Source organism: Typopeltis vanoorti, chromosome 3 (genome assembly GCF_054136105.1).
Source record: "Typopeltis vanoorti isolate ZY-2024b chromosome 3, IOZ_Tvanoo_1.0, whole genome shotgun sequence".
Lineage (NCBI taxonomy): Eukaryota > Metazoa > Arthropoda > Arachnida > Uropygi > Thelyphonidae > Typopeltis > Typopeltis vanoorti.
Window position 1 is genome coordinate 23,555,254 of NC_143551.1, and position 15,190 is coordinate 23,570,443.

Genomic DNA, 15,190 nt, shown 5'->3' on the forward strand with positions numbered 1-15,190 from the left:
ATATTTATCTTTGCGTATTAAATGTGGAAGACCTGCTGTCTTGATGAAAACTCGTTTAGTTTGTACATCCGTTTATTAACCACTTACGTAATATACCATACCACTTGGTATACCAAGAAGGATCCATTTTCTCGTCTTAACCTGACATATTTTAATCTATCGAATATTCCGCCTCCTGATATATGCGCACAGAAAAGTGCGTTTGTCATGAAAATATGGAAGCGTACGTAACATCCATTTTAATCCAATAAACAAAGCTGTGTTCATAGTAATACCTGCCTGGTTGAAAGACCAAAAGAGTGGTTAACGTCTGTGCTCTCCGACCAATATGACGTGGGTTCGATTTCTAGCAGGAATCACACGTGAACGTTTGTAAATTAGCAAAAATCTATTAGATACCCTTGATACCAATGTACTGTTGTAGGGTTACAACGTTTCGTGGATGGGAGTCACATAAAAATGAAAACGAATGCATGCTCTGTAAGTCATTTTGTGTAAACGATTACATGCATGATACGTTTTGACATTTGTCATTGCTTTTCCCAAAGTGAAGAAAAGTGCAATTATTTATGCGCTTGATATTTTATTCATTTATATTATTTATTATTTTTCATTTGTTTCTTATAAACAAGCCGAAGCTAGTTTAATAATTATATTAATTGCACATGATTAGAAATAATTAAAACATACTGAAGAAATGCTTATAACTTTAAGAGTGATTACAATTAATATATTATTTTAATGTACGTTTTGTTAATTATTAATGAACGAAAAGGCTATGCTAAGTCACCATTTAGCTTCCAAAATAGAGGGGGGGATAATACTAATCTTAAAGAATCGTCTCTCACGTTCGTTAAACTGGAAGGCTGCTTTTCATCGTTTTTTTTTTTTCAAATATAAAAAAGGGCGAGGCTCGTAACTATGACTACACAGGAATATAAACCTCACTGCATTAGGATATATTTCGATTCGAAAAGCCTTGTTTTTTTTTTCTCCTGATCATCTGTCTTTTCGGCAGGGATCATATCTCAGCCTGATAATTTCGTTTAAAATGTTAAAATCACAACCATGTATTTTAAAGATTGGATTAGTGAGTAATCGATTTCTTCCGTGTATATTTGAAAAATCGTAAATACAAATGGTATTGTCCATATGTGATTTTATTCGTGAATTTAGTCGTGATAGAATTCATGGCTACCAATGGATTATATTATTTTCCATAGCGACAGTAAAGTGTTGTCAGGGTGGCCGAGCGGTCTAAGGCGCCAGACTCAAGGATAATTTCCTTTCATGTAACACGATTGTGAATTCTGGTCCACGAATGTGGGCGTGGGTTCAAATCCCACTCCTGACATACCATTTTTTTCTTTGTTATGATTAAGAGTTAAGTTTTAAATTTAAATTTCAAGTTTTAATTTTATAGATGACAACTTCTTTCCAGCTTACATTAGAAAATTTAGGTTTAAGTCAGAGTTCTACAACCTTTCAGAGCGCGGGCATATTAAAAATTTCAATGAAACCCGCGGGCCATATTTAGAATTGTAAGATGCTTTCCAGAATCACAAGGAACGCTGTGCATTTGATACTTTACATAAAATCCTATAAAAATAAACAAGCTCAGCTTTAAGAGCGTAGGTTGGAGTCGGGTTCATGAAAAGTAAATACAATCAATACTTGAAAAAAGATAATTTAAGAAGAAAACATTCATTTTTTACAATGTCAATGGGCAACTTGGCAATGTTTTTCCTTAACCAGCTTGTGGATGTTGGCATCAATGTTGGAAGTCGCCATGCGTGGAGTATTTTCGAGATGTTGGTCCGTAATCTGAGTTCTTGTCTTGGACTTCGCATGCTTATTCTGGAGAACTGCTCACATAAGTATGTGCTTTCTAACAAAGCGCACATTTTCAAAGCATGCCGGCGAAGATTAGGGAACTTCCTCAGAAATGTAGTCTTTGTAAAATGTAAGTAAGGGCACATTGAATAATTTTTCTCTCAAAGAAGAAATCTTTTGGAGTTCAAGCTGCTCCATTTGTATTCAGCCTGGCATTTCGGAAGCATTGACACTGAATGGCATTGAAAATAAATCTAAAGAAGACTGTTGGTTACGGAAATCACTAAATCTCTCTTTGACCTCACTTCGCAACACGGCTAATTTTGTATAGTTCGCCCACCGTTGGTAGGTCCCTGCTTCGCGTCTTTCCAAGAATAGTCGATTCATGCTGAAGGGGAAAAAGAAATGAAGGACATCCGAATTGGTCGCCAACACGCGAAAACACGTGCTTTATAGGTAAAATTTTCCAACTGTTATACAAGCAACATAGTTAACTACAATAATCATAAAAGAGAAGTTAATTTTCCGACCAGTAATAATAAACAACTCATCCCACTATACGGTCTGATTACCCTATTATCAGAATGGATTCTCCTTTTTCTGAGATGCGCAGAAGTGTCGAAGGATCTCTAATCGGTGGGCGAACTATAACATATTCATTAAGAAACAAACAGCTGGACTCAGCGAGAAGCTGAAAATGAGTTAAGACTTTTTTTGACACCCTTGAATATGATCGAAATTGAACGCATGCTTTGTCTCATAGTGTCGTTTTATATTGTATTCTTTTGATACTGACACTGACTCACGACAAATTAAACACACTGGCTTATTGCCGATCGGTACAAAAAAGTACAAATTGTCCACTTTTCATTAAAATCCCAATAAGAATCACTTGATTTACGCTTTTTACTCGTACATGCCATAGTGATGGAAGGTGTGTACCCAAAAAATTATCCAAAATGGCCGTGTAACGGTTATTATCCATTGAATATGTCGCACACTAATGAAAAACGTCTGGCAATATAAAACCACAATAAGCTCAGGCTGACAACACGACGAACCTGGGTGCGCTTATACACGAATATCACACTGTTCACGACTGACTGTGGATGAGATGCACTTGTATTTACATGAAAATAACGAAGTATCGAGAACCTCCAAGATGTATCTGGAAGGCACTAGACAGTGTACTCGAACGAATTACTGCTTCAGCCTTCTACCTGCGACGTTAGTACTAGTACTTTATCGCTTGGCGCTGGTAGGTGGCTGAAGAAGCATGTTTATTTAATATTTATTTTTATAGGATTTTATGTAAAGTATCAAATACACAGCATTCCTTTTGAATCTGGAAAGCATCTTACAATTCTGAATACCGCAGTATAACTCAGTGGCCCACGGGAGTCATTGAAATATTTTTTATTTAATCGCGTTTTAATGTTAAGTAGTTATTTTTTTAAAATGGCCGGCGGCCAGGGCAAAGAGCTCCGCGGGCCACAGGTGACCTGAAGACCATGCTTTGAAGATCCCTGGTTTAAGTGTTTTGAGAACCAAAAAAATATTTTCTGCAAAATTTCTGATAATCTCCCCATAATTGAATTAGCTGTTTTTGTTGCGGAAATGCACTGCAAAGTTTTCAACATTGTAAGGCAAAGTTCTTTACATTGCATCGTTTACATTTACGTCAGAAATTCCTTGTTTGGACAAACTACAGAATTTTCTGACAGACCAACACCGAAACAAACAACAAACTATGCTTACTTTGAACTATCTCCAAAGAACTCCTTTTTATTCCGTGTGCATTATATTTCTTCCAGCGTGATAATTTAATTTGGGGATTCGTATCGCCGCAAAAAAGAGCCCCTTTCCAGTCTACTCATGCATTTTAATTGTGATGGTAGGAAAAAAAGTCAACAACTTCTGTTTTCCAAGACACGCCCATCGGTCACCTCCCATCTCATTATCAACTCAATGGCTGCTCGCAAGGATTAAACGTTCGGATGGAGGGGAGGGGAGGGCAGGATGGGAAAATAAAAATGTAAGAGAAATTATTTTAATGTAAGTATGGCTGCCGTCATCACGTTATTAGGTTTTTAAATTAGATTAAGAATGGAAAAGGTATTTGCATATCTGTTTAGTGTAGGAGAGAAGTGGACTTTACTGAGTGTTATTTACTTGATTTAAGGCACGAAAAAGAAGAAAAACTGTGCTAGAAACTTAAGGAGAATTCCATGAAGCTACTTTTAAAAGTGCTGATGAAAAATTAAACAGAAATGCGATTGTTGTTACTGCAGAATATGGAAAGATATTGTTGTATGACTTGAGTTTAATTCCAATCAATTGTATCCAAAAATGGTATTAGTTCAAAACTAAACACACCCGATCTATAAAGTGTGTTGTGGTTGCTGATATCCGCGTTAAGTGAATGTTTTCTAATATTCTACGTATGTCTTCATATATTACAATTTTTTACAAAATTAATGAGTTCTCTCTCTCTCTCTCTCTCTCTATCTTTCTCTCTTGAGAGAAAGAGAGAGAATTTTCTGGGGAAAATATGTCTCTCTTTCTGTGATATCACAGAGGGTGACAGCTGTCTTTCCTGCAATGCTCCCCCACCTAACCCCATCACTCTAGTCTCTCCCCTCTCCTCCAGAAGATGTCTGCTCAGCCTAGTGGAGATGAGTGAGCTCATCTTTTGCGGATATCTTTTAGTGATGTCACCTACAACTGATACTGATAAATTTTTTGGGAAAAAAATTAAAAAAACGCATTTTTAATGATAACTTTTTAGGAAAAAAACCGCGTTTTTTATGATAACTTTTTAGGAAAAAAAATAAAAAACGCGTTTTTTTATTTTTTTCTCTGTGATAACACAGAAAGAGAGACATATGTTCCCCAGGAATTTCCAAACACATAACGTCATTGTTGTCATGTTTTGTTTGGCTATGGAATTGTGGGTGATGTTTTTTTTGAGACAAGATATCTTGGAATTTTCCCAGGGTGACACACATCCGTCATTGTCGTCATGTTTTATCCAACAGCATGTAGAAACATGTCCGTGAATCATCTGCGCAAAAAGTTTTATTTTGGAAGGAACGGTCAGGGTTAAGGGTCAGGTAAACAGTACTATAAGGAAAAATAAACGAGTCAAGTGTCTTTACAGTTATGACAATTCGTTCATCCTGTGAAGTTATTGTATTGTGTTGTGGTGATTGGTATCCAGGAAAGTAAAGTAAAATAATGGGTGAGCCACAAAAGTTCATTGAAATTTTCTTTCTTCGGGAAAATAACACGAGACAAAACTCTTCACCTAGCTCTAAAAGGAAGGAAACCGATTATTATTTTAGAAGACACGTACATTGTGATGTATTTATCCAGGACCACTTGGGAAAAATTACGCAGGAAGTGGTCTGATATCCTCGGCTACTTGCAAAGAAGAGTTGACTACGAAATGGACCTCGGTGAGTGTTATATTCTGAAATGCCAAGATGGGGAACTAATACTTGATGATACAGAAGCTGATGGAAGTAAGGTTTTTCCTATTAGTTGTGAAGAAGCTGAGAGATTTTCACCAAAAATGTACGAGATTGATAATCATTTACTATTTTTGGAAACTGAATTACCATCTGTTCGTATAATGGGGAAAATTATCGCTAATCATTTAAATTCATCAATGGTAAAATTAGACTTTCAAGATTTTATCCAATTCGATAAAGATTCTTTATTTTGGGACATTTACGAACATTTTACAAAAACTGTTTGTGTATATTTGCTGACAAAAGAATACACAGAATGTTTAGGGAGGCATGGTGTCATTTCCAGACTGACACAATATCAAACGTATGGAAGTGTGGTTACCATGGTATCTGATTTGAAAACTCTTTTGCATGACCAGCTATTTTGATGTAATGTAACCAAGAAACAGTGAATAAGAAAAATGTTATTCATTGAACTCTTTGGAAAATGTTAAGAGTGTAAACTAAATATTGTGAAATAGTTTTAGGTAATTACATGTTTCGAATTTTTTCAGTGAATATACGTAGGCTGTTCAATAAGTAATAAGACTATATTTATACAGAAAACAGATTACCTTTAATCGTCATCATTTACATGGTCTTTTTCAAGGTAACTACTGTGAGATGCGATGTATTTGTCCCAACATCCACTTCTTAAACACACCTGAGAGTCTGTTTTTGAGAGTTCTTACAAAACCGCCTCCGCAGCTTTTACACATGCTTTGTTGCTTTCGAAATGGCGGCCTCTTAGTGGTTACTTGAGCTGAGGAAACAGCCAGAAATCGCACAGTGTGAGATCAGGACTGTATGGAGGGTGTGGTAGGATATCTGTGTTGTTCTTCTGCAAAACGTCCACTACACAACCAGCAATATGTGGCCTTGCATTATCATGGTGCAATAAGAAGCTATTCTTCAGCAATGGATGCTTCTTTTGACATGCTTGATGATAATCACTGCTGTGTTGATCATTGACTCTGTGATGGGCGTTGAAGCTCTTCCCTCACATTCAAGATCTTCCACATTTTGCCTTCCTTCCTTAAAAGTTTTATGCCAGCGAAAAACACCTGCCCTCGACATTGCTTTATCGTGGAAAGCTTCGCGCATCATGTTAAAAGTGTCCGATTCCGATTTTTGCAAACGCACGCAAAATTTAATTGCATAACGCTGTTCCAAGGATGCTTCCATTTCGAAGACTGATCGCACCTCATAGGTGCGCTGATGAGCACTTGTGTTTAGACACGTGACACTCTGGCAAATCAGCCCATATATGCCATCTATCAACCACTTTTGTTAATACAGAGAGCAACATTTCTTTATTCCACAGAAATTAATATTGTGATGAGTGGTTTCGCCACAGTAAAATTAGTCTTATTACTTATTGAACAGCCCACATACTTGTAAATAGTAATTCAGCAAAAGAAAATATGCATTTGTAAACTTAAATGAACAAAGATCTGTGCTTTTGTTGTTGTGTTTTTCCACAGTGAAATTTTTACTCAAGTATTCTGATTAGAACTTGATATTTAAATCCACAACTTTATACCTTAATGCAATTCTGTTTAATTATTTTTTTTAAAAATCACAACTGTCAAATTAATGCAAGGAACGGGGAAAAAGTGTTGGAAACTGATATCCATGTATTGATTATTTTAGAAATTGTATAATGCTACCTATTGACATTGTTTGAGTTATCTGAAAACAATTCCTTCACATAATCGAAAATCCAATCTCATAGAATTTCGTTGTTTTACAGAGATATAGCAGATAATTAACCCAAAAACTATACTACAAAAAATATACTTGTAAATAGTATTTCAGCAAAATATTGTAAATAGTATTTCACCAAAAACTATACTACAAAAAATATACCTGTAAATAGTATTTCAGCAAAATAAAATGTGCATTTGCAAATTTAAATGAACAAAGAAGTGTGTTTTTGTTGTTGTGTTTTTCCACAGTGAATTATTCTGGTTAGAACTTGATATTTAAATCCACAACTTTATACCTTAATGCAATTCTGTTTAATTATTTTTTTAAAAAATCGCAACTGTGAAATTAATGCAAGGAACGGGGGAAAAAGTGTTGAAAACTGATATCTATGTATTCATTATTTTAGAAATTGCATAATGCTACCTATTGACATTGTTTGAGTTATCTGAAAACAATTCGTTCACATAATCGAAAATCCGATCTCATAGAATTTGATTGTTTTACAGAGATATAGCAGATAATTAACCCAAAAACGTGACTTAAACTCTTAAAGTTTGGTATAGAAAAAATTTTTGTACTCTCCAGATAACACATATACATATTTTACCTTTTCCCATGCAAAGTAAGATAAAAACACACCAACAGTATATCCAGCAGCATGTGAAAACATGTTGTTGAGTCATCTATGCAAAAAGGTTTATTTTTGAAGGAACGGTCAGGGTAGGGCATGGTAAGTGTAAACAGTACTATAAGAAAATACCATAAAGTCAAGTGACTTTGGACTTAAGGTAATCGTTCATCCACTGCATTTGCTGTTTTGTGTTGTGGTATTTTGTGTTTGTTAATGTAAAAGTAATGGGTGAGCCACAAAATTCTTTAAAAGTTTCTTTGTGAAAAGTTCTAATTGTTTAGAATCTTGTAACAGAAAGTTAACATAAAATATATGATCAGAGCTAATAATCAGTGAAATAATAATAATAATAAATAACTATTTAGTTGTGGTGCCATATAAAGTAATCTAAGAAGAAGAAGAAGAAGAATGAAGAAACGATTATGAAAAATCGACAGTAGGTGAAAAATACGAATTTTCAGTTATCATTGGGGTAATTGATTGCCAATTTCTTTTGAATAAGACTTCAAATTTATTTCCTAAAGAAATTTGCATTTCTGATGGAATTATTATAAGATATGCATTGACAAAATCACCTTTTAGTTGGAAAGAATTACCTGAAAGAGTAAAAAAACAGAATTCTTGGTTAATAAAATATAACCATCAGCTGAAGTGGGAAATTGGTTCACTATCTCTGGACAAACTGAGAAATTGGATGACAGAATCAACATGCAAATATTACTTGCCAAAGGAAGAGAAAAATCAAAAACATTAACGAGGTTAATAGGGAGGCCTGTTCTTGATTTAAATGAAATTGGATGCGCAAAACGTGAAAACATACATGTACTTTTAAATTCTTTTGGAAACATAATGAAAGATTCTGTGCTTTAATAATTCTCAGAAGTATATATATATTGCCTTAAAAAATTAAATATGCAACCCTTAATTTTACTACATTAATAAATACCCAACGATCACCAGATGAAAATTAACTTTCAGATGAGAGTCACATTGTCAAAAACCACATGATGGCAATTCCACAAGCATGGGAAGAAACATAGTTTTCACTTTATTTATTTTCTGTATGTTAGATTCAGTAAATACAATTTGTAAATAATATTTCATTCAAATAAAATGTGTAAATTTAAATGAACAAATTGGGTGTCATTGATGTGTTATACAAAGTTAAGTAAGACCATTAATTTTTTTTTCTCCTTGTAAAATTTCATGCCACAAACTAACCAGAGACTTTTTTTTAATCCACTCAATGAAACTGTGTCAACTCTTTGAAGCAAAAGGAAATGGGTATTAAATTAATAAATTAGAAAGCAGAATTTTAGTGGAGAATATTTCACCTGAAAAGTGACAATTTATTTATTATATATGTAGATACCTGTCTTTTTCACTTTATTTAATTTCTGTATGTTAGAGTCAGTAAATACAATTTGTTAATAATATTACAGTCAAATAAAAGGTAACATAGAAATTAACAAAGTATATATTACAGAGCTAATATTCATTGGAAATAATAAGAAATAACTATTTATTTGTTTTGCTGGCAAAAGAAATTTCTAAAAAAAACGTTATGGCAAGTTGAAAACCTTGTTTGTCGCATATCAGTTACTTAAAATTACTAATGCTAAAGAAAAAATAAATAAAATAAATAAATTTCAGTTACAGAAATAGGTTAAGAGCACAAGGAATTGCAGGAAAAATTAATAGTCAATATTGGTTTTAAAAAATAAATGTAAGCATTAGTTTACTACAGCAATAATTTCTCACAGGAACAAAGAGTTCCAACCTAAACACACAATTTCTCATCTACGTACAACAAATTGGTGACCGGATAAGAGAGATTACAGAGCTAATATTCGTTTGAAATAAATATTCAGTTTCCTAACTACACAAAATGTAAACAAACAAAAAACAAGCCATCTACTTGAAAACAATAAGTATATAAAATCCTTAATCAGAAATGAATAATTTTAGGATATGTGTCATAAGAATTTTACACAAGAAAAACAGTCATACCTCCCCAGACTGATTAAATAGCACAAAACATCAAAGGGAGAATGTGAGTAATGAAAAAGGTGACAATTGGATTGTGGTGTGTGATGTATTATCAAACCCTCAAGTAAGACCAGGAGAATTCCAATCCCCAGATGAATAAGTTTAGGATATGTGTCATCATAATCATGAGAATGCTAATCACTTAGTCATATGTAAGTGTTTGAGAAACAACCCACAGTGGGAAAATGATACCTTTTGAACAGTACCATAACAGGATGTGATTACAAACAGATTAAACTACAGTTCCATAGTCTTTTTTGTGTTGTGAATATTAGCCCCAGTAACCTATAATGAAATAGTCAACTGTATTTTCAGACTTGTGTTTGTGTTCTGTGCTGTGAATATATGTTAAAAATCAATAAATTGGAATATTCAGACAACCTAGATAGTACCAAGATGTTCAAATTCTGGAAAGAAATATAAATTTATTATTTTTATTTTAACTTAAACATAACAACTGATAATTGTAATTTCAATAATCACTGCACATATATTTTGGTAAACGTAATTCTAATACTGAATAGTTTTTTTTTATAAGAATAATCATAGGGTACATATTAGAGTATCAACATCGATACATTAGCGACTTTTCATGCCTAATGTGTGTGTGTGTGTGTGTGTGTGTGTGTGTGTGTGTGTGTGTGTGTGTGTGTGTGTGTGTGTGTGTGTGTGTGTGTGTGTGTGTGTGTGTGTGTGTGTGTGTGTGTGTGTGTGTGTGTGTGTGTGTGTGTGTGTGTGTGTGTGTGTGTGTGTGTGTGTGTGTGTGTGTGTGTGTGTGTGTGTGTGTGTGTGTGAGGGACACCAGCATATAATTAAATTATTCAGAAAAGCTCGAAACACAGCCGCCACTAGACTCTACTCTACTCTAAGAATTCCCACCCTTTAACAGGAAAGAAATACCCCTAAATGTATTAGAAAATTAGTACATCCATCTATAGAAGAAATAAAAGTTTGTGTTTGAGGGACACCAGTATATAATTAAATTATTCAGAAAAACCTAATCACAGCCGCCATCACGACTCTACTCTAAGAATTCCCACCCTTTAATAGGAAAGAAATATCCAAAATGTATTGGAAAATTAGTACAGCCATCTATAGACAACCAAACACAAAACATGACGACAATGGCAGATGTGTGTCACCCTAGGAAAATTCCAAGGTTTCTTATCTCAAAAACATCACCCACAATTCCATAGCCAAACCAAAACACAATGTGATATCACAGAGAAACATGTGTTCCCCAGAAATTTCCAAACACATAACGTCACGATTCGTATCTCTAAATATCACCTAGAAGGCAAAAAAATACGAACCAAACACGCCACGTGATGTCCCTGACAGATGAGGGCCCCCAGCGAAATTCCAAACATTCCAAACCCTATAATAATACACATTCACGTCATGATTCCTTATCTTATCTTAATCTTGATCTGGTTAAAAGTGTCCCACCAATCATGACACGATTCCTTATCCACTAATATATCTTCCTTTCCATTCAAAACAAAAACGTCACTTATTTACAACTAACAAATGACGTCATTTATCTTCATCTGATAACAAATATTCACGTCACGATTCCTTATCTTATCTTGATCTTCATCTGATCAGAAGTGCACCACCAATCGCAACATGAATCCTTATCTCTACCATCACCCATAATTCCATACGCAAACCAAATACAAGAACTCACGTCACTGGCACATATGCCCCCAGGAAAATTCCTAACATTCCAATCTCATGACGTCACACACAATAACGTCATCAAATAAACAACCAATCACGTCACGATTCCTTATCTTATCTTGATCTGGTTCAAACCGTCACCCCTACTACTAACACTTTATTTAAATCTCTCTGGAGTACCAATACATCTTCATCATTCCTAATAACTTTTCCTAGCTTAGCATCATCTGCAAACAGCTGAATATCAGCTTGCAGACCACTCGCCATATCATTAACAAACAAATTAAACAGCAATGGCCCTAGAACAGAAACCTGTGGGACTCCACTAGCAAATCTCGCCCTTAGAGACGTGGCACCTCTATACACAACCGTTTGATATCGATTAGAAAGCCAGTCTGCTATCCAATCAACCAACTGATTTTCCAATCCCATTTTCTTTAACTTATATGCCAGTTTATTAGATGGTAGCCTGTCAAATGCCTTTGTAAAATTCACAAGCATCACTGTTTATGAATCACTCCTATGTAAGACGGTAGTCACCTTTTTCTAAAATCTAAGCAAATTTGTAAAACAAAACCTCACTTTAACAAACCCCATGCTGACCTCTATACAGAATTTTTTCTTGTCCACCCAATCTTGTATTCTATTCCTAACCAATCTCTCCAAGATCTTAAAAAGCGAGTTAACGGAAGTGTCAGTTCCTTAGTGCATTCTTTCATAGCACGTGGCGAACTTCCATCTTGTCCAATAGCCTTATTCGCGTCAATATAACTTAACCAATCATAGACTTCGACCTCATTAACCTTCAAAGAACTGAGTTGAAGTACTGATTCCAAATCTCCTGCCTTATAGTACCACATGTGCCCTTTTACTCTGGATGTCTCTGCATGTTTTTGCACCTCCCAGGCTGAATCTTCTGTTCTGAGACTCAGATTATATATATAGCCTGGTCAAAGGAATAACCAGTTTAGCTGAACACATTTAGCATCTGTGCTGATATCCCATCAGTTCCTATTCCAGTACTCTTATTGAGTTTGTGCAACAACTCTAATACTTCCTACTCATCCACATGAGTTTCCTTATATGGTGTAGAGGTAGTGATGAGTATGTTGCATATACCAGGTTGATAGCTTTTAGAAGGCTGCTCATTAGCAGAATAATCGCTTCTGCATCAGTCACTCACATACCATCTGCATTCAGCAGGTTTTTATTTCAAATTCATTCTTTCTTTTACTTGCAGCATAAGGATAGAATTATTTTGTGCTGGCTTTAAATTGTAGAGCCAGTTCCTTTTCATACTCGGACTTAGCTTTCCATACAACACTTGTGACTCTTCTGGGCTGCCGCTTATAATTATCATCATTGACATCATTCTTATGCACACGATATTCCTTCCACATCATCTTTTTCTTACAAATCTCTTGCTTGATTAGATTACATATTCATTTCACTCCTACTATATTTATTCTTCGAAATTTAGGAACACATTCTGATAACGCATCATTTAAGTAATTTTAAAACGCTTCTCACGCACTGTCGATATCCTTCCATCCAATAACTGATACAGTGGCACAGAATCCCGCACACCCTTCAGGTGGTCATAGTTTCTTGCTTTGTAGTTCAGCATGTAATCTTTTCTGAATGGAACATTCATATAAACTTAGCTACTTCCCAAGTGAGTACCACATGATCGCTATCGCCAACCGGTGGCAGAATAGTTACAGGCAAATTGACCTTCAGGACACACGCAGTTTACAGACAAAAAATTCTGGTGGTGGGGGGGGGTGGATGGCGTTGGTATGGATGATAGAGATGGAGAGTTGTGGAGTCAATGACCTCCCTCGATGAGTAATTGGACTCCTTGGAGGTGTTACAAAATAATAAATATTAATCAGATCTAACACTCGTTGACCTCCGGTTCCTTCTGTCACATGCTGCTTGAAGAAGTTGTCTTGCAACAGCTCAATAAATTCAGTTTCATACTTTTCATGCGATTTCATTACTACCTAATCAATGTTCGGATAATTAAAGTCCCGCATTATGATTACTCTTTTCACGCTCATTATATTTATTTGTTGGTGCACTTCTTCGTCAATAGCAAGTAATCCACCAGGTCTGTAACAACACCTCACTGTGTATTTAATCTTGTTTTATTATCTTTATTATTATTCGTGCACCTCCAAGGAGTCCGAAGACTCTTCGTGGGAGCACACCTACTGTACAATTCTCTGTCTCCACTACTACACAGAACCTCTACTACCAATTACCTTCATCAACGTCATCTACTGCCCACAACCACTACCACGACAGCTTACTGATGACTTACTGATGAATACCACACTTACTGATTACTCTGGCAGTACCATGCCCTTTATTGAAGGAATAGCATTTGCTTACATTCAAAGAGAGAAAAAGGGAGATAGGAGAAAATCTTTAATGGGAAGTTGTGTATTGTGTAAAACTAAATATACTAAAAAGCACTTTTTGTGTATATAAATATGAATGAAAGAAAGCTGAAAGAACAAGATACAATATTTATCTTTGCGTATTAAATGTGGAAGACCTGCTGTCTTGATGAAAACTCGTTTAGTTTGTACATCCGTTTATTAACCACGTACGTAATATACCATACCACTTGGTATACCAAGAAGGATCCATTTTCTCGTCTTAACCTGACATATTTTAATCTATCGAATATTCCGCCTCCTGATATATGCGCACAGAAAAGTGCGTTTGTCATGAAAATATGGAAGCGTACGTAACATCCATTTTAATTCAATAAACAAAGCTGTTTTTAAAGTAATACCTGCCTGGTTGAAAGACCAAAAGAGTGGTTAACGTCTGTGCTCTCCGACCAATATGACGTGGGTTCGAATTCTAGCAGGAATCACACGTGAACGTTTGTAAATTAGCAAAAATCTATTAGATACCCTTGATACCAATGTACTGTTGTAGGGTTACAACGTTTCGTGGATGGGAGTGACATAAAAATGAAAAGGAATGCATGCCCTATAACTCATTTGTGTAAAGGATTACATGCATGATACGTTTTGATATTTGTCATTGCTTTTCCCAAAGTGAAGAAAAGTGTAATTCTTTATGCGCGTGATATTTTATTTATTTATATTATTTATTACTTTTCATTTGTTTCTTATAAACAAGCCGGAGCTAGTTTAATAATTATATTAATTGCACATGATTAGAAATAATTAAAACATACTGAAGAAATGCTTATAACTTTAACAGTGATTACAATTAATATATTATTTTAATGTACGTTTTGTTAATTATTAATGAACGAAAAGGCTATGCTAAGTCACCTTTTAGCTTCCAAAATAGAGGGGGGGGGATAATACTAATCTTAAAGAATCGTTTCTCACGTTCGTTAAAATGGAAGGCTGCTTTTCATCGTTTTTTTTTTTTTTTCAAATATGAAAAAGGGCAAGTCTCGTAACTATGACTACACAGGAATATAAACCTCACTGCATTAGGATATATTTCGATTCGAAAAGCCTTGTTTTTTTTTCTCCTGATCATCTGTCTTTTCGGCAGGGATCACATCGCAGCCTGATAATTTCTTTTAAAATGTTAAAATCACAACCATGTATTTTAAACTTTGGATTAGTGAGTAATCGATTTCTTCCGTGTATATTTGAAAAATCGTAAATACAAATGGTATTGTCCTTATGTGATTTTATTCGTGAATTTAGTCGTGATAGAATTCATGGCTACCAATGAATTATATTATTTTCCATAGCAACAGTAATGCGTT

At 34.8% G+C, this 15,190-nt stretch overlaps 1 non-coding gene across 1 annotated transcript; it reads left to right on the forward strand.

Moving 5' to 3' along the window:
* Positions 1 to 1,238: 1,238 nt before the first annotated feature.
* On the forward strand, positions 1,239 to 1,354 carry TRNAL-CAA (transfer RNA leucine (anticodon CAA)). Its single transcript has 2 exons — positions 1,239 to 1,276; positions 1,309 to 1,354. It is a non-coding gene; the product is annotated as a tRNA-Leu (tRNA).
* The last annotated feature ends 13,836 nt before the right edge of the window (positions 1,355 to 15,190 follow it).